This window comes from Cornus florida, unplaced genomic scaffold (assembly GCF_030987335.1).
Source record: "Cornus florida cultivar Cherokee Brave unplaced genomic scaffold, ASM3098733v1 CherokeeBrave_3.0.0_Hap2_Chr02, whole genome shotgun sequence".
NCBI lineage: Eukaryota > Viridiplantae > Streptophyta > Magnoliopsida > Cornales > Cornaceae > Cornus > Cornus florida.
In genome coordinates this window covers 55,977,406-55,997,319 of record NW_026775572.1, presented here as the reverse complement: position 1 = coordinate 55,997,319, position 19,914 = coordinate 55,977,406, and the positions used below count along the sequence as shown (strand labels likewise).

The following is a 19,914-nucleotide window of genomic DNA, read 5'->3' as shown; positions in this document are numbered from 1 at the left end:
GTAAAAGGTCGACCCCGAGATTCATTAATGTAAACTTTGACAAATTGTACATGACATATCAATTCAAGAGCGGGTAAACAAAGACGTTGCGTTGTCACTGAACCCCAGTGCATGCATTTAAAGTTTACACATGCATTTATATAAGCTCAATTCCTCTCTATAAGCCTTTCAACAATATTTGTAGTAATATTTGAGTAGCATGGCAAAACTTGGATTATTTTCACAGGACTTTTATGTTAAATGGTTTTATTTATTTATTTATTTTGGTTATTGGTATGATTGTGCGGGAGTGTTGGTATGGTCATGCAATTAATGTTAGAATTTGTGAATCAAATTTGTCTAATTAGATATAGTTGACATGTCCGGTGTGAAGGAGTTGTATGTCGCTATAGGAGTGAGTGTTGTAGGTCGTAGAAAGGAGAATCTTTCCATAACAAATTAGTTAAACGTATCCTTTGAAAATCTCCATTTTGGAAAATATCGTCATTAGAGAAGAAGACTGTGATTGCGTGGTGACATTCATTTATTTTAGAAAGACTTGATAGAATATGAATCATGCAGTTAATAATACTAAAAGTTTATATAAATTAAGGTTTGTTGAAATCAAGTAGTTAGAGCAAAATGAATAAATTATGGTATAGTTATGAATAATGAGATAATAGAATTGGACTATTGTATGGAGTATATTGTAAAAAGTGCCCATATATAAATGTAGTGGTAATGTAATTTTAGAGAGTAAAAATGTAATTTTTCATTCAAAACTCGTCAATTCTTTAGCTTGAAGAGTTCTTTCTAATTCATGAATCTTTTAACAAGTCATTGGGCCACTGATTTTTTATTTTATTTTTTAGTATTATATCCTACTATTTTATTTATTATATATATATATATATATATATAATTACAGTACTACTTTCCTTAAAATTACTAAAAATATTACACCTATCGCCCTAGCCACACATTTTCTGAGGCTATCCGCAGCGGGGCTCTTTAAAGCCTATTTTTGGCGAGCGAATGGACTGTATTAGCTACAGTGGGCTAGCTATAAGTGGTAAGGCCTATTTTTGCTCGCGATCTGGCTTGCAGTATTCAGTGAGCCGGCCCACGATCGCTGCCTTTTTTCTATTTGATTTTTTCTTGCTTCAAAATGGCGCCATTTTGGGCTGCCCCTATTTTTCCTTATTCTCCAGCTTATGCACAATGCGCCAAACAGTGTCTTAAGGCATTGTTTGGCAGAATTTTTTTTTTTTTTTTTTTTTTTTTGTGCTATAATTTGTAATCCTTACTTTCTTATTCCAATTCATTATTTTTAATCCTTATTTTGTAATCCTTATTTATTTGGGCCAAAAATAAATTAAAAGAAAAAGCTTTTTTTTTTTTTTTTTTAACACTTTCTGTAAAAAATAAAAAATAATAATTACAAATTCATCTACTTATTCCCATAGAATTTTGTAATACTTATTTTCTTATTCCAATTCATTATTTTTAATCTTAAAAAACCATTACATAATAAAAATTTTAGTACACGAAATGTCATAACATCTTAAAAACAAACAAAATGCAACATAAATTAAACTATGGAGAGAGATTAATATAGTGATAATTTTCAGATGAGCAAATGAGTTTCTTATATAAGATGAAAAATATAGCCGTTAAAAATATAGCCGTTACAAATATAACCGTTTAGCAAAAGTTAAAAAAAAATAATAATAATTTTAATATTTTATTATTATTATTTTTGGAGAGCGAAAATTCAGAGAGCCTGATGGAGTGCATGTTTCTGGAGAGTGAAAACTGCTGACGTGGCTCTTGGAATTGCTGATGTAACTCTTGAAAAAACTGATGTGGCGTTTTTAGAAAGCCAAAATCCAGAGAGGCTGGTGCAGATGGCCTGAGTCCTTATTGCATAGTGATAAAAAATATACATGTGGACAAGAGACGTCTAATTAAGCTAAAAATTTTTAGAAAAATAACGAAATTAATAACTGTTAATGAAGATCTTTTTGAGACGTCAGTTATGAATTTCTTCGAATCTCTTTTTTATTTTTTCTCTAAAATTGGAATAATTGTGACTGTCAAATTTTGATTGGACCGATAGATGTAAGATGCTGAGAAATTTTACATGTCATATGAATTCAAGAGTAAGTATAAAAGCAAGTTGTCAATCAGGTTGTCAGTTGAATAATGGCCAAATTATTGAAGATATGGAGGAAATAAAACTTTAGGTTGTCAATTACTTTCAGAATATGCTAGGTCACTCACCCTATTATACACATCACATCAGTAACTTATTACCATTCATTACCAAGCAAGTACCTCATAATCTACATTCTTACCTATAAGAAATGCCAACCCAAATGGAGATTCAGAGTAGCATGATGAAGTTAAACAAGGACAGAGCACCAGGTCCACATGGATATAATGCCCTATATTTCCAAAGTGCGTGAGGAATAGTTGGTAGGTCAACCACAAATGTCATTTCAGAGTTCTTTAGGAATGACAAGCTTTTAGAAGAGGCAAACAATTAACATCTACATATCCTTGGTTCCTAAATGTCAAAATCCAACCCCACTTCATGATTACATGCCTATCTCTTGTGTCAAAACCATTTACAAGTGCATTTCCAAATTGCTTGCAAGTAAGTTATAAGCAACATTGCCTCACATAATTGATCAATCCCACGCTGCATTTATTCATGATAGGAGGATTACAGACCCTATCCTTCTAGCTCATGAACTTTTAAGAGGTTATCACAAGCACAGTAGACCAGCAAGATGTGCAATCAAGGTGAACCTAAAAAAGGCTTTTGACTCTATCAAGTGGGATTTCATCATTAGTTGTCTCACACTACACAACTACCCACTGAAGTTTATTTCATTGATTCAGGCATGTATTTCCTCTCCCTCATTCACTATTGCTCTAAATGGTGAATTTCAAGGATTTTTCAAAAGTAAAAGAGGGTTAAGGCTAGGGGATCCCATCTCATCCTTCCTTTTTGTCATTGTTATGGATGTTTTCTGATAAATTGTAAGCAACTATGTGGAAAAGGTGTCATCCTTCAAATATCACTGGAGGTGTAGAGAACAGAAAATCACTCACTTGTCCTATGTAGAGGACTTGTTATTGGTGTGCCATGGAGACACCTTAGTTTCAGTCTTGAAATTTGTACTTGATCTATTTTGCTTATTGTCTGGCCTTGACATCAACCTCTTAAAAAGTGCAATTTACTTCTCTAGAATTAATGACCGCACACAAGAGGAAATTACTTCACTACTTGGCATTGATGTTGGCACTCTCCTAATGAGATATCTTGTGGGTGCCATTGATCACTACCAACTTAAAATCACAAAATTACAGCTTGTTGGTAAGCAAGATCACGCATAGATTCTCCAACTGGACATTTAGATCACTGAAGACTGTAATTGATTAAAGTTGTGTTGGTCTCTATACAAAACTATTGGTGCAACATCTTCATTCTACCCAAAGGAGTTATTGATGATCTCTACAAGATTTTCAGAAGTTTTTTTTGGTCAGGTCTAGAAATGAAATCTTCTGGTGCAAATGTTGCTTGGAGTAGGGTTTGTAGCCCTAGAGATATAGGTGGATTAGGGACCCTAATTTGGAGGTTACAAATAGAGCTGGAATTCTAAGGTATATTTAGGACCTGTTAACAGATGATTCAAATAGACTTTGGGTCAATTGGTGCTAATCTCACCTCTTTAAGTCTAGAAATCTATGGACACTCAATTACCCACAGCATTGTTCTTGGAGTTGGAGGAAAATCATTCAACTTAGGCATCTTGTAAGAATTTTTATCAAACACATTATTGGCAATGGTGCTAAAACATCCTTCTGGTGGGACAACCGGGCTACGGGAGGGCCTCTCAGCTTACGATTCCCACTCAATGTACTCACTGAGGCTGGATTTAATGATGACATAATAGTGGATAATTTCATTGCCAAGGTACAATTAGGTATTCCCTACTATTATCACCATTGTCATACCTGAATTGCTCTTCTTACCTACACCATGCACATCGAGAAGAGACGTTAAGAAGTGGAATGCATCTCCATCTAGCCTGTACACATTCAAGCATACTATTGCACACCTAGCAGGTGAGTTCTCATCTGTCCCATGGCACAACTTGGTTTGGCAATCTCCCACAATCCCACGAATGAAGTTTAATCTTTGGCTGGCTGTCCAATCCAAATTGCTAACTCTTGATAACAAATCAATGGCCAAACATCATAACATATGTGCTTTGTGCCATAATTCACTTGAATTACATGAGCACCTATTCTTTAATTACACCTTCGTATCACCCCTATGGAGATTTATCAGGTACAGATGTAACATCTACACTGCAATCACAAATTGGGATGCTTTAGTACTATGGATTAGCAATAATTGAAAAGCAAATACATCTTCTAATCTACACAGGAAATTGTGCTTATCTTGTATCATACTTGGGAAGAGAGGAATGCTCGGATTTACAAAGGAGAGAAGGCTTCGTAGAGGGTAGTCTATGCCAAGATCTGTTAGCTCCACCAATGCTGCAATCTTGAAACTGGGGATTTTTAGAGATTTCTCTTCAACAAAATCGATCCTCGATCAAGGAATGGAATGTCTTTCCATCATGTTATCGACCTCCTCCACATCTACAGGGCTAAGTTGTGGCGGCACAACTGCTTGAATTTTGAATGCTTACCAGAATGAATTGCGATAGTCCCTATTAACTGCTAATCATGCCGTTAATGGTGGTTATCTTCTTGCTTTAGTTTGGGCTTGTCCGTGGGTTGGGTCTTGCCCTTGATTGCCTATGGGCTTGTACTCTTTCTTTTTACGGGCATAAGGCCCTCCATTGTATATTCTACTTCTTATCTATGAAAGTTGCTTAAATTTTCGGGAGAGAAAAAAAAAAAAAAAAAATGGTGTGTATATAAAGACTTTGTAGAATGAACACCATTGTCTTTCAAGATTATTATTTTTTGTTTTTAAGCTTGATAATAGTTAGTAGTTAGCTGGGAAAGGAAAAATGTAACCTAGAATTAATAGAGTAGGAACACTTTAGGCATGATGATTTTACTAGTCGAATAACACCGTCACTCTTTCTAGTCAACTCATTACTATATAAGACACCTCTCTATAGCTTTCCAACATTTGTGTACCATGACATCATTTGATCAAGAGTGGGGACACAAAGACTTTGTCGTCAATCCTCTAGCTACCATAGGCAGTGAACCCCCAATGCCTTCCAAGATAAAAGATTAATTATATAAGCCCAACCCTCTCTATTAGCCTTCCAACAGAGTAGTACCTTGGCAAATCTTATCCTGCTATCTTTTATCTTTCTTTCAATAATATGTGGTTCTTTCCATTACATGACCCCTCAGAAAATGATTTTTAAGTAGATCAGTTAGAGCGATTGGCTTGATTGACATTGTTTAATTGGTCATTTATTCAAAATATAACAAGTAACATTGTCCACTGTTTTTTTTATTTGATAAACATGACTAATAAAAAGTTATAAGCCAAACAATTCAATTTAATAGTTCATCCTAAGTATTAGTTCATGTCACACCTATGATGACTATGATGGCCAGTTCATTTGTTTATGCAATTATTAATTAGATGACTTTGAACCATTAACATTGATAGTCGAGTTCAATCCAAACTCTTTGATTGAGAAAATAAGTTCCACAATAATAAATTAATATTTATATAAATAAACTTGAACAATATTTGATTGGATTGAATCATGAAAGACAAGACAGATGGTCCAAGATCATCTAATATTTTCTCCATTTGTATGAAGGAAAACGGAAACATTGGGACCTCATGGATGAAACGCGTGGACCAATCATATCCCCATCCCCATTCCACTATCATAAATGTAAATGGATGAAAAATTGCATGACATCGTCTAAAGATTGGGCACAGAGACTTTGTAGGTTAGTAAACGCCAATACCTTTCTTTCTTTTTTCTTTTCTTTTTTTTTTTTTTTTCCTAAATGAAGAAAATTTTATAAAATATAAAAAAAAGTATAAGAAGAAAGTGAAGATATTTCTCCACTAAAACACACAAGGACGTCTAGGGCAGTGCTGACAAGCCTGCAACAACCTCAAACTCCTAAGAACATAAAAAATCTTGAAGGCTAATTCCAGCTATGTCAAGAACATCCCAAACAATGCATTTAACTAAAGCTGAAGGAGACCTAATAGTATCAGTATGAAGTCTGCCATTCCTTTCATTCTATAAGTAATACATAGCAGTCGTGACCAACATCTTATGCACCTTGTTCTTGCCAGATTTAATGTGAAATTGAGATTGCAGAACTACAGCGAAGGAACTAACAGAGTGCAACTTTTGAACACTCCAATGAAATATACCAGCCAATCCACACCAGACCTCCCACGCATACACATATTTCATAAACATATGATCTACATGTTCTTCATTACTGCCACACAAACCACATCTGGAAGCTAAAGAAATTCCTCTATGCTACAAGTTAGCACCAGTTAGAGCAGCATTTTGGATTATTAAAGCGCTATACATAGACCATCGAGGTCTACCCCCATTCCAAACCAAACCAAACCAGGAAACTTCAGGTTTTGACTCCCTATAAGCGTCCCAAACAGCTTTAAAGGTAAAAGGTTTGTGGTTCCATAATAACTGGTCTTCTCCACCATAAATCCTGAATTGCTGCATAAATTGTTGAACAATAAGTGGAATATCAACAAACTGCCACTGATTTTGAGCAATAAAACTACTCAAGCTAATCTGTTTATTAGAGGATACTTGTCTCAATGTTCTATAGCTAAAAACCTCTGATAAGAATTGACCCCCACACCATGGATCCATAAAAGTCTTAATCTTAACACCATTGCCAATTGATAAGTCATTACCCCTTAAGAATATCTCTAACTGATACAATGCTTTTCCAAATGGTTGAGTGAGTAGCCTTTGGAACAACAGACCAATAGGATGCATTATTTAAATTGCAATGTTTGAACCAAGCTACCCATAACCTGTCTTTCAAGAGAAGGAAATCCCAGGCTAAAGAACATTTTGCAGCTCTATCAATGTTAACAATTCGCCTTAAACCAAAACCTTCTTCTGTTTTTGGAGAAGTAACACTTTTCCAACACATGCTATGCAGCTTTAAGTTGGTATCATTATGCCCCCAAGCAAAATTCCTCATCCTTCTTTCAATTATGTTAATGACAGCAGCAGGAATACTATAAACCGAAAACCAGTATAAAACCATAGGAGTTAGCACAACCCTTAATAACTCAATACGACCTCCCATTAATAGATTTATACCAGCCCATCTTGTAGTTGCAGCAACAACCTTATCCAACAAAGGTTTACAGTCCAACCTCTTAATTCCTCTATCAGAAATAGGATAGCCTAAATAAGTAAATGGAAGAGACCCTTGCCTGCATCCCAAAATTCTCGGCACAGTGGCCTTCCGTTTAATAGACTTTGTGAAATATAATTCAGATTTATCTATGTTGACTGCCAAACCAAACACTTCTTCAAAGTGCTTCATCATCCTTCGCAGAGTAAAAACTGAAGCCATATTAGCTCTCACAACCACAAGTAAGTCATCAGCAAAAAATTGGTGAGTAACCAAACAATTTGCCTTGACAGCAGAAGAAGAAGCCACCAAATTACCCTCTCGGCACTCAAACTCAAACATGGATGACAAATATTCAGTGATCAAAGTAAATAACAAGGGAGAAAGAGGACAGTCTTGTCTTAAGCCCCTGGAGGGTTGGAAAAAGCCATGGGGGCTCCCATTCACAATGACAGAGAACCAGACAGTTGACACTACTGCTTTAATCCAAACAATCCATTTATTTCCAAAACCATAAAGCTGTAGAAGACTAAACAAAAATTCCCATTGGATTGAATCATAAGCCTTTCTAAGGTCCACCTTCCAAGCTAAAGTAGGATGTGTGTGCTCGGCTCCAAAGCCTCTCAATAATTCAAAAGCAATGATGAGATTATCCTGAATTTTCCTACCACTAACGAAGGCATTTTGTTCCTTACCCACAATTTGATCAAGAACAGCACTCAATCTGTTAGCCAACAGTTTGGTAATGATATTATAAATGACATTGCAGAGAGCAATAAGCCTAAAATCCCCAACCTTATTTGCCTCCTTCATCTTAGGAATGAGAGTAATGAAGGTGCTGTTAAGCCCTTTGCCATGACTGAAAAATGAAAGAAATGCAACACAACAGAATTGATATCTTCACCAACAATACCCCAGTACTCCCTAAAAAATCTCACAATAAAGCCATCAGGCCCCGTAGCTGTATCCATTTCCATACTAAAAATTGTAGATTTGATTTTATCCCTAGTGATAGTAACTTCCAAGCTATCAGCAACTTCCCCAAGAAGAGTTCTTCTAATGTATGCAACATCAGGAGCAGTAACATGCCCTCTAGAAGAAAACAAAGAAATATAATGCTGCAACAACAAATCTCTAATACCATTATCATCCTGCACTAAGGTGCCATCTACTTGAGTAAGGCTTGTGATATTATTGTTAGCTCTGTGTGCCTTGATTTTCTGATAAAAATTTTTGTGCTTCTATCAACAAATCTTCCATTTAATTCTAGCCTTTTGAGAAACCAGAATATCTTCAATAGACAAAGCATGTTCAAAATTCCTTCTAACCTCTCATTCTCTATGGATTCTCTCTTCACACATTGGATCAATAGATAATGATACTTGGCATTCCTCCAATTTAGTCCTGGCTGAAATAAGATGCTCATAAATAGATCCAAATTTAGTTGTATTCCAAACTTTAACAGCTTTTTTAACTGCCCTAAGCTTTTAAATAACCCTAACAATTGGATCTCCATTAACCCTCATTGCCCAGGCCTCTTCAATCACCTGTTTCAACACAGGTTGAGAATGCTAGACCCTTAAAAACCTGAAAGGTTTAGGACCAGCAGCTGCATTGATAGGAATCCTGACACATAAACTCCAATGATCAGAAAGAAGAGAGGAGGTGAGGTCAATTCTTGATGCAGGGCAGGAATTAGACCAAGCTTCATTCATCAAACCTCTGTCTAGTTTAGAATAGATTCTTCTAGCAATTCTCCTATTATTACACCAAGTGTAAATACCATTAGAAAATGGAATATCAGCAAGAGTTAAGGAATCAATAACATCATTGAACTCTCTGAGAACTCTCCAAGGAACAGAATTCCCTCCAAGCTTTTCCCTATTACTTCTGATAATATTCTAATCACCAATGAGCAGCCAAGCACCAGAAACCACATTTGCCATATCAAATAAATAATGCCATAGATCCCTCCTTTCTTCCACTGTATTTTTCCCATACATATAACTCAGCCAAAATTGAACACCATTGCTTCTAATCCTAAGCTTGAGTAAATTAACTTGAGCTTTAACTTCCATAATTTGCACATCAAATATGAGTGGATTCCACCCACACCAAATCCTACCTCCATGCACTGCATCATAGTTATGACACCAATGCCAGTTAACCCTTAAACGAGTACTAATTCTATCAAACTTGTGACTCTGTACACTAGTCTCCACAAGGCAGACCAATGATAAAGAATTCTTACTCACCCAAGAGAGGATTTCTTATTGCATTCCTCTCCTATTGAGCCCCCTCACATTCCATAAACCAATCATCAAAGAACCAAGGATGGTGGAACAGCACCACCAGTCACCATACCTTTAGTAATCCTGGAATTAGCTTCAATTTCTGCATCCTTTTTCCTTTACTTTTTCCTTTGACTTTTAGATAGTGAGTAATAGGAGAACCAGTTGCATTTTTATCACTAGTAGTGACCATAAGAGAATCAGTTATGAAACCATCATCAGTAGCCAAAGGGGTGACCACTACTGCAACATCATCTATTTCTTTCCCCGAGCCGTTTTCAACTTGATGAGGGATCAAAGCCCTCTCAATATTTACAATAGAATCTGCAGGACTTCCCTCAGTTAAGGGAACATTCACCCTAGCCGAAATAGAATCCATGACAGCCTTTCCAATGTTTACCTCTTAATTTTCAGTTCTCTTCTCCAGCAAGGGATTATTCACCATAGAAGGTGTTTCCACCTCTTCAAAAATCACATTGTTCTTTACAGCCTTAGAAATAGACCCCCCCAATTATATCTTCTTCTAATTGAACCAGTTTTCCTTTTTGCTTAACTATCTATTCAGTAACAAGTTTCTTCTTACGGATTTTCATAGTGCAATTGGACTCCAAATGGTTGTAACCATTACATTTTCTGCATAACTGAGGTTTCCAATCATACTCAATGAACACCTCGCATTCAGTATCATGTATATCAACATGAACAACCTCTGGAAGATCATCATGCATATCGACCTCCACCATAACCTTAACAAAACCTCTACGTTCACGAGCTAAGGTAGCCTCATCAGGATACAATGGTTTAGAAAATTGAGAACAAACCTTAGCAGTGGACATCTTACCTCTACAATGCATAGGGAGATTGAATAATCTTACCCAAATAGGAACCGAACCAAGAACTTCCTTTTCTAAATTAACATTTTTATCCCATTGTTTCAGAATCATAGGATGGCCCTGGTATGTATGTATACGCTGAAGAATAGCATGCACATCATTTTCATTATCAAACCGCACCATAAAAAACCCTTTTGGAAGGGAAATCAGTTTAAAACTGCCTGCAATTTTGCAAATCCTCTTCAGGAAGTCATTAAAGTGTGGAAAAAATGGGCGTTTTCCCACCAAGTAACCCACCAACGAGTTTTTCCAATATTCAACTTCCTCTTTCACATTTTCCTCCATGATCTTAATCATCTTCGCACCCCGGGATTCAGGTAAATAAGGAAGAATCTCCATCTTCTTTTGAGATTCGTCATCAAAGAAACTTCGCCATAACGGTTTCTGTTAAGTAGTTTGCTGGCTTTGAGAAACTGATGCATGGGGTAAACCAACCCCCACTGGCGGTATAGAGGATGAAGAAACCTCCTCCATGTCTTCATAACCCACCAGTACTCACCGCCGGCGGCCTTGCCGGAGACGTGACAAGCAGAGCCCAAGAACCCACAAACCCTGAATCGTCTAGTTAGAGAGAAAAAGGGCAAAAAGGTCTCCGATTAACACTATTAAATCATGTCGCCAATACCTTTCAAACTTACACATTAATTATATAAGTAACACAACTCTCTATTAGCCTAACAACAACATTTGAGTACCATGACAAATCTTAAGTTGCTCTCTCTTTATCTTTCTTTTGTATCATCTCAACTCTTCCATACCTGGGGAGCTCTAGAGGTTCCCCTAGTTGTGTGCCATCCGGCAGCCTCAAGTGCGGGAGCCATCCTTGCTTTTTCCAAGTGACTTATCCATTATATCAATTGGATTGAAACCCCATTGGTTGAGGGGTATTTTACACGTGATATTCCCGCCCAATGCACAATCATGCATTGAGAGTTTTTATGACTATGCCTTGAACGAGATATCACATGTAAGTACCCTCGGAGTATTATGTACTTTCTTTCCTAAAATAAGGAGCTCTCAAAAGAAGTTAAAAGTAAACAAAAAAGTGAGCAACAAAAATCAAGGCTACAAAATTAAAATTATATCAGAATGAACACTAATCTCTTCTACCATATGCATCAGATTTTCATTTTTCTCTCAACTTCTCGCTGGGGGATGAAAAGCCTTCTATTGATATTTAAATGGTATAGAAAATTATTAAACAGAAAGCTACTCATTCAACACTGTGTTAAAGAAATGTAACCCTCCATCATGAAGACCTCAACAGATGCACCATAAAAAATCAAGCTTTTCTCTTATTATTTTCATGATATAGATACATTATGTTTACTTTTGGAAATTATGTTCATCCTTCATGTTAGTGCTCTGTTCATTTCTATAGTAATACATTTTCCAATATGTATATATATATGCGACCTATATCATTTCCTTCTGTTCGGTGGCATTCCAATTTGCTTGTTGATTAGTCCACATTGGTTTGTATATTTATTACACACAGTGATACATATTAAAATGATTTAATCATTTCATGAAAGATCATATTGGGTCAAGTTGGCAATTGCTTACAGCAATGAGAAAATATACAATATTGTATACACATTGTATATCCGTTGATGATCATTCTCATTTTTTCATCTCTGCTGTCTATGCATTCAAAGGAAATCTCTATGGTCTGACATTAGTGCTGAAGCTTCCATCCTTGCCCTTTGTCCCTGGTTGCTTATGGGTGATTTTAATATTATCAGACAACTTAGTGTGAACTATGGTGGTTCAGAAAGATGGAATCCTGGTATGGTGGACATCAATCATTGTTTACATGATAGTGAGCTTACTAATCTTAGATTTAGTGGATGTCTATTTACATGGTCCAATAGAAGTAATGGATTTGCTAATGTGACAAGGAAGTTAGATAGGGCCATGGTTAATGACAAATGGCTCTCTGATTTTCCTATGGTCAGTTGTGAGTTCTTTTTTTCTTTTGATAAGTAAAAATATATTAGAAAAACGTTCAAAAGGGGAACGCGTCCCTAATACAAGAAGAAAAAAGATCTAAGGACCAATAGAATCCAAAAAATCAAAGAAATAATCAACCGAGGAACATGCATTTCCTCTTACATAATAGAACAAAGAACGAAGAATATTAATTTTTAAATTAGCTAAAGACGATTCTTTTCCTTCAAAGGATCTGTTATTTCTCTCACGCCACAAACACCACCAGACACAATGTGGAACAATCCTCCAATAATCACGAGCTTGTTCTTTAACAGGATACATTCTTCAAGCGTTAATCAATTGTGAGAAGTGCTTAGGCATTACCCAAAAAACGCCAAACATGTAAAAAATAAAGCTCCAACAATCATACAGGACAATGCAAAAGAATATGATCCACGGATTCACTATCAGCTTTACACAAGCAACACTAATTAACAATGATGTTGCCTCTCTTTCTCAAATTGTCCAATGTCAAAATCTTTCCCAATGTGGCAGTCCAAACGAAGAATGCGATTCAAATAGGAGCTTTAGAATGCCAAACAGATTTCCAAGGAAATTTATGACCAACGAAATTGGACAAACACAAGAATATGGATCAGACACCATACCTACCATGAACTAAACGAACCCACAAAATATTATCACACCCTTTGCCAATATCCTTCTGCCTATACAACGTATCCAAGAAAACACAAGCTTCCTCAATTTCCCAATCCTGAAAGGGGCACATCCCACGTAACTCCATTGTTATCAAGTTGATAACAATCAATCACGTAGACATGCTTATTGGCTACAATACTGTATTGTCTAGGAAAGGAGTGAGACAACAACTGATCTCCATACCAAAAGTCCTCCTAAAAATGGACATGTCTGCCATCACGAACTTTGAATCTAATGTGTGTGGAGAAAACATCCTAGCCCTTCCGAATGAATTTCCACATACCAACGCCTCCTGTAATAGTGACTGGAAGAAATGACCAGCCCCCACTCTCCTCACCAAAACTACACGAGACAACTCTTATCCACTAACGATGGCGTTCCTTTCCAAATCTCCATAACCACTTTCCCAAGAGAGCACGATTAAAAGGAACGATTTTACGAATGCCTAACCCGCCTAACCTCAATGATTTGCAGACATGATCCTAATTAACAAGATGATACTTAAACTCCTCTCCCCTTCCACCCTAGAGAAAATCCCTCTGAATTTTTTCAATCCTTTCAGCAACAGAGCATGGAATTTGAAACAAAGATAAAAAGTAGGTAGGAATGGATGAGAGAATACTCTTAATAAGTGTGATTTTCCCCCCTTAGATAGATACTACTTTTTCCGTCATGCTAATCTTTTCTCATATCTGCTAATCCCTGGGTCCCAATTAAAAAAACTCCCAAAGGCAATCCTAAGTAAGGAAGAGGAAAAGCACCAACTCCATACCTTAGGACAGCAGCTAAGGAGGAAATATCTGGAACATCCCCTACTGGGACAAGCATACTCTTTCCAACATTAATCTTTAACCCAGAAACCGCTTGGAAACAAGCAAGAATGCACCTCAAATATCTAAGTTGAGAAACTTTAGCATCATAAAAAATTAAAGTATCATCCGCGAATAACAAATAGGAGATCTGCATCTGATGTTCAATATCTCTGCCAATACTGAACCCCCTGATGTAACCCAAATCTTTCGCTTTTCTCATTAATCTGCTCAGACCTTCCATAACAATAAGGAAAAGAAAAGACGATAATGGGTCTCCTTATCGCAGACCACGCGAGCTAGTAAAAAAACCCGCAGGTGAACTATTCACGAGCACAGAAAACATAACTGACGAGATACAAGTTTCAATCCATTTTATCCACCTGTCACCAAACCCCATCCTCCTAAGCAGATATAGAACAAATTTCCAATTAACATGATCATAAACTTTCTCGATATCAAGTTTACACAAAACGCCAAGATCCCTACTTTTTAATCTAGAGTCAACACATTCCCCTGCAATAAGAACAAAATCCAAAATCTGTCTTCCACCAACAAAAGCATTATGTGATTCTGAAATGAGACCATCCAAAACGTTACTCATCCTGGAGACGAGAACCTTGGCAATAAGCTTATACAAACATCCAATTAAGCTAATTAGCCGAAAGTCCTTAATATCAGAGGCACCGTCCTTCTTGGGAATGAGAGCAATAAAAGATACGTTCAGTGATTTCTCAAATGTGCCATGAGAATAAAAATCCCAAAAGGTGCCCATCACCTCAGCTCACACCACCTCCCAACTCTGCTTAAGAAACCGCATAGTAAACCCATCTGACCCTGGAGCTTTCTCCCCGTTGCAACTAGAAAGTGCCTTAAGCACTTCCTCCTCCGTGAATGGAGTCTCAATCCTATCACTATCTAACACAGAAATAGAATTAAAAGGAAGACCATCAAAAGTAGGTCTCCAATCCAAAGTCTCAGTGTAGAGCTGCTGATAAAAAGAAACGATCCCCCCACGTACCTCGTCCTTCCTCCATAACTCAGAACTATTGACCCGAATATGCCTGATATGATTACATCTTCTGTGAGCGTTGGCAAGTTTATGAAAGAATTTTGTATTACGATCCCCATCTTTTAACCACAAAGCCCGAGACTTCTGGTGCCACGAAATCTCTTCCATAAGAGCAATCTCAACAAAAATCGCTTGGCAAGAGGCTCTTCTAGAGTGTAATGATTCCCTCTATCCCACCTCATCAAGACGATTGAGTTCAGCAATATCATCAAGAACTCTATTATTCTTCCATTCAAGATTCCCAAACACTTCTTTATTCCACCTCTTTAACTTAGTTTTAAGAAACTGAAACTTTCTAGCTAACACATAACTAGCAGAGCCTGTGAAATTTGCTTCCTTTCACCAAGACTGAACCTTCCCTTAAAAGTCCTCGGATCTAAGCCACATATTTTCAAAGCGGAAAGGAGTGCGTCTAGAACTCAAACCACCACAATCAAGAACTAAAGGCACATGATCAGATGTGACTCTAACCAGAACAGCTTGAGAGACATCTGAGAAATGCTCTTCCCACGCCCCAGAAATCAGAAATCTATCCAACTGAGAAAAAGTAACCGGTTCCCTACCATTAGACCAAGTAAAGGCCGCCCTTTCCAATGATAAGTCAATGAGGAAATTACTATCAATGAATTCTGAAAACATGGTCATTTCTGAGGACCACCAGCCCCCTGTGGACCTCTCAAATGGGGACCTAATAGAATTAAAATCCCCACCTAAACACCAAGGCAATGACCATAAATCCTTAACATAGCAAAGCTCTTCCCACAAGACTGGTCTATCACTATCAATAACAGGCTCATAAACACCTGAAAAACATCCATATGAAATTGTCTTCTTCCATTTGAAACAAACAAGACACAGAAAAAAGACCCTTCCAACAATTCAAACTTGACAACCACTTACGATCCCACATGAGAAGAATACCACCTGAAGTGCCTGTTGCGTTCAGCACTTCCCATTCCACAAACCTACCTCCCCAAAGACTCCTTACAATCTCAACGGTGATAGTAGCCATCTTAGTTTCCTGTAAACAAACGACATGAGCACTCCACTTCCTCAAAGCTACCTTGACAACTCTTCTTCTTTTTAGATCATTTAGACCCCAAACATTCCATGTTATAAGTTGTAGCTTTATGTAGAACTAAAAATGATCAATTCTCCTCCTCCTCCCTGTTTACCAATTCTGGTTCTTCCCCTTTCTTTGGTCATCCCATTCTTCCCGTCATAATTAACACAAGAAATTAGATTCTTCACTTCCTGTTCACCTTTCCGATGTGAATTTTTGACTTTGATTTCTTTTATGCTACGATTAGGTTCAGTATTACCATTTCCTGCAACAATTTCGTGAAGAATAGACAAGGTTTGTTCTTTATACCGTTCTAAAGAAACACCCAATGCTTCACTTACTGCTCTAATATTCTCGATAACCCATTCCATGCCCAGATCAGTGGACGTCTCCAAACAATCTGGCCGTACAATTGCCAGAGGTTCCATTAAATCCACTTCAGATTGATCAAAATCCGTCCTGAAAAAAGAATCTTTAGAGCAATGCTGCTGAGAAGGAACATCAACCACTCCTAACTGCATATTCCCCTATGTTTCCGAATCATCATGTTCAGTTGACAAAATCTCCTAATGTTGACAAAGTTGTTGAGGCTAGAGAGTCTCCTAATCTCAGACAAGTGAATCCAGCTTGTGAGGTGCTCAGGAAAAAGGAGAAAGAGCTAATGAACATATACAATAGCTTGTCTAATGCTAAGGAAAAGTTCTATTTACAAAAGTCCAGGGTCAAGTGGCTCAAGGAATGTGAGAAGAATGCCAGTTACTTCATGAAAGCATTTTATAGTAGATGAAATAGAAAAAAGGTGAAGAAGCTTATTATCCAGGTCACTGAATCTTTGAAAGTTATTAAGGATGAGGCTGTGAGGCATTTTCAGAATTTATTGGGAAGAAATCCATCTTCTTATCTAGGTTTACAAGCTCTCAATTCTATCTCTAATAAAAGTGTTCCTGATCACTTGTTTGAGCCTATCTCCACTATTCCTTCTTTGGAAGAAATTAGAGATTGTTTCTTCTCACTGAAGAGCAATAAAGGCCCAGGTTTAGATGGGTTTAATGCCCACTTCTTCAAAAAAGCTTGGCCTGTGATAGGCACTGATTTGTCTTTTGTTGTGAGAGAGTTCTTTCTTAATGGACATCTTCTCAAAGAAATTAATTCAACCTACTTGTCTTTAGTCCCTAAAGTTCCTAACCCATTTGCCATGGGTGATTTTAGACCTATTTTTTGTTGTAATAGCATCTATAAGGTTATTTCCAAGCTCATTTCTCTTAAGCTCAAGGTGGTTCTCCCTGCTATTATGGACAAAATCATACTACATTCATTCAATATAGAAGAATTGGGGATGGGGTTTTCATTGCTCAAGAGTTGATGAAGGGTTATCATAGTGCTTCCCCAATTACTAAATGTACTATGAAGGTTGACCTAATAAAGGCCTATGATTATGTTAACTGGGAGTTCATGTTGGATGTTTTGTTGATCCTCAAGTTCCCACTTATATTTGTTAATTGGGTGAAGGCTTGTATTACTTCTCCTTCATACTTTGTGTCTATCAATGGTGAGTTGCATGGGTACTTCAGAGGTGTCAAGCGCTTAAGGCAATGTGATCCTATGTCACCTTTACTTTTTGTTATTATCATGGAGGTTTTGAATTCCATTGTTACAGATTCTATTCAGAATGAACCTGGCTTTCTGTTTCAATGGAGATGCAAGAAGATTAATTTCTCTCACCTTTGTTTTGCTGATGATTTAATGTTTTTCTGTCATGGTGACTTTGGTTCTTTTCAAGTTTTGCTTAGGAGTGTTGATGAGTTTGCTGCTCTTTCTAGGTTAAGACCTAATCCCTTTAAAAGTCTTATTTTCCTTTCTAGCGTAACAAGCGACAGTCGGGATGAGATGGTTGAAGCCAGTGGTTTTGAACTTGGAAAGTTGCCAATCAAATACTTGGGATTGTCTCTTACTACCTTTATTCTGAAAGCTAATAATTGCAGGCATTTGGTGAACAAGACTACTACTAGAATCAGTAGTTGGACTGCTAGATTCTTATCTTATGCAGGGAGATTACAACTTATTAAGTCCATTCTTCTAAGTATTCACACATACTGGAGTAGACACTTTATTTTGCCAATGCAAGTTTTTAAGCAAATCAATATCATTATAGAAGATTCTTGTGGATTGGGGTTGAGTTGAAGGCCTTAGGTGCAAAGGTCAATTGGAGAGCTATTTGTAAAACCTAGGGATTTTGGTGGGCTTGGGATTCCTAATTTGGCTAGTCTCGATAGAATTTCCATCCTTAATCACATTTGCAATATGGTAAAGGATAATAGACAATCTCTTTGGTTTGATTGGGTTCATGCTAATACTATTAAGGGCAAATGTTTTTGGTCCATCAATCCATCTCAGTTAAGCTCCTGGAATAGGAGAATGATTTTTAAGCTTCGTGGCCTTGCTAGGCCTTTTATCAAGCATATTATAGGCAATGGCAAAGACACCACAATTTGGCATGATTATTGGTTACCTATGGGGCCTCTGGATATTGATCACGATTTAATTGCAAGTTCTAGGTGGAGTGATGGTACCAGGGTTTCTAGTCTCATTAGACATGGTCAGTGGAGAATCCACCCTTCTTTTAGAGCTTTAGTTCCTAATATTGATAGTGATCATCTTCCTCAGATTCACATGGATCCCAGAGTTAAAATTTCTTGGTCTCTTTCTAATTCTGGTAATTTCAGCCTGAAGCATACGCTCTCACTGACCCTTGCCCTCTGTCTCCATGGGTTTTTATCATTTGGTTTTCAAGTTGTGTGCCTAGACATGGCTTCTTCACTTGGTTGGCTTTGCATGGTAGGCTCAAAACTTGTGACAGAACTAGACGTGTTCTATGTTCAGATGGAGTTGAATCCCATGAACATTTGTTCTTTCAATGCCAGTACTCTAGAGTTGTGTGGGAGAATTTCCAACACAAATGTGGTGTTTATTGTGGAGTGCCTGTGCTTTCTAGCATTGCGCTTTGCATTTCTAGTGCGTGGAAAAAAAATTCTAAATCTTTCATCTTGAGCACATACAAATTTGCTTCGCAACATGTATTTATTATATTTGGAAGAAGAGGAATTCGCGTACCTTTTCTGGGAAGAATGTGAGCTCTGGTATTTTGATTAAGCAAATTGAGGAATGCATTAGGAACAAGCAGAACTCTGTCAATTTCAATGACTGTGGTTCTGCGAGGTCAGTCGCCGAAGCTTGGTTCCTTCCGAGCACTGTCATTAACGGAGCTGCCATTGATGATTGATTCGTTGGGTTGTGTCTATCCTGTCGCCTTCTGATTTTTGTTGCGTCCTCTGCTTATTTGCAGTTGCAGCAACAGTTACTTAGGCTAGTGGATTGGGCTTGTTTTTTTCTTTTGGTTGTTTTGTCCTTTTGGGCTGTGTTGGCTTAGGCCTTGTTTTATTTATTTATTTATTTATTTATTTTTAATACAATTTATTTATCGGAAAAAAAAATCATTATTTTTCTTAAAAATTAATTATTCATTTCTCGTATTAATAACTCGAGTTGGAAAGGCTATGAACTCAAATTGGTCATATTTTTATTATTATTATTATTATTATTATTATTATTATATATATATATATATTATGTGTTCCAAGGGTATCCATTCATTAGGGTCATCAATTCAGACCAACTGAGTCCTGGTCAAGGTCAATTGGGTTACATACCTCACAATTAAGTTTCCTGTGTGCAAATGTGCAAAGTGAAGCGTAAAAGAGTATGAAGTCCA

General features: G+C 37.0%; 1 long non-coding RNA gene across 1 annotated transcript; it reads right to left on the bottom strand.

Annotated features, from left to right (window-relative positions):
* Positions 1–1,446: 1,446 nt before the first annotated feature.
* LOC132295040 (uncharacterized) lies at positions 1,447–19,705 on the bottom strand. The gene is made up of 2 exons (XR_009478292.1): positions 19,257–19,705; positions 1,447–1,891 (listed from the first exon to the last, which is right to left on the bottom strand). It is a non-coding gene; the product is annotated as an uncharacterized LOC132295040 (long non-coding RNA).
* Between the last annotated feature and the right edge of the window lie 209 nt (positions 19,706–19,914).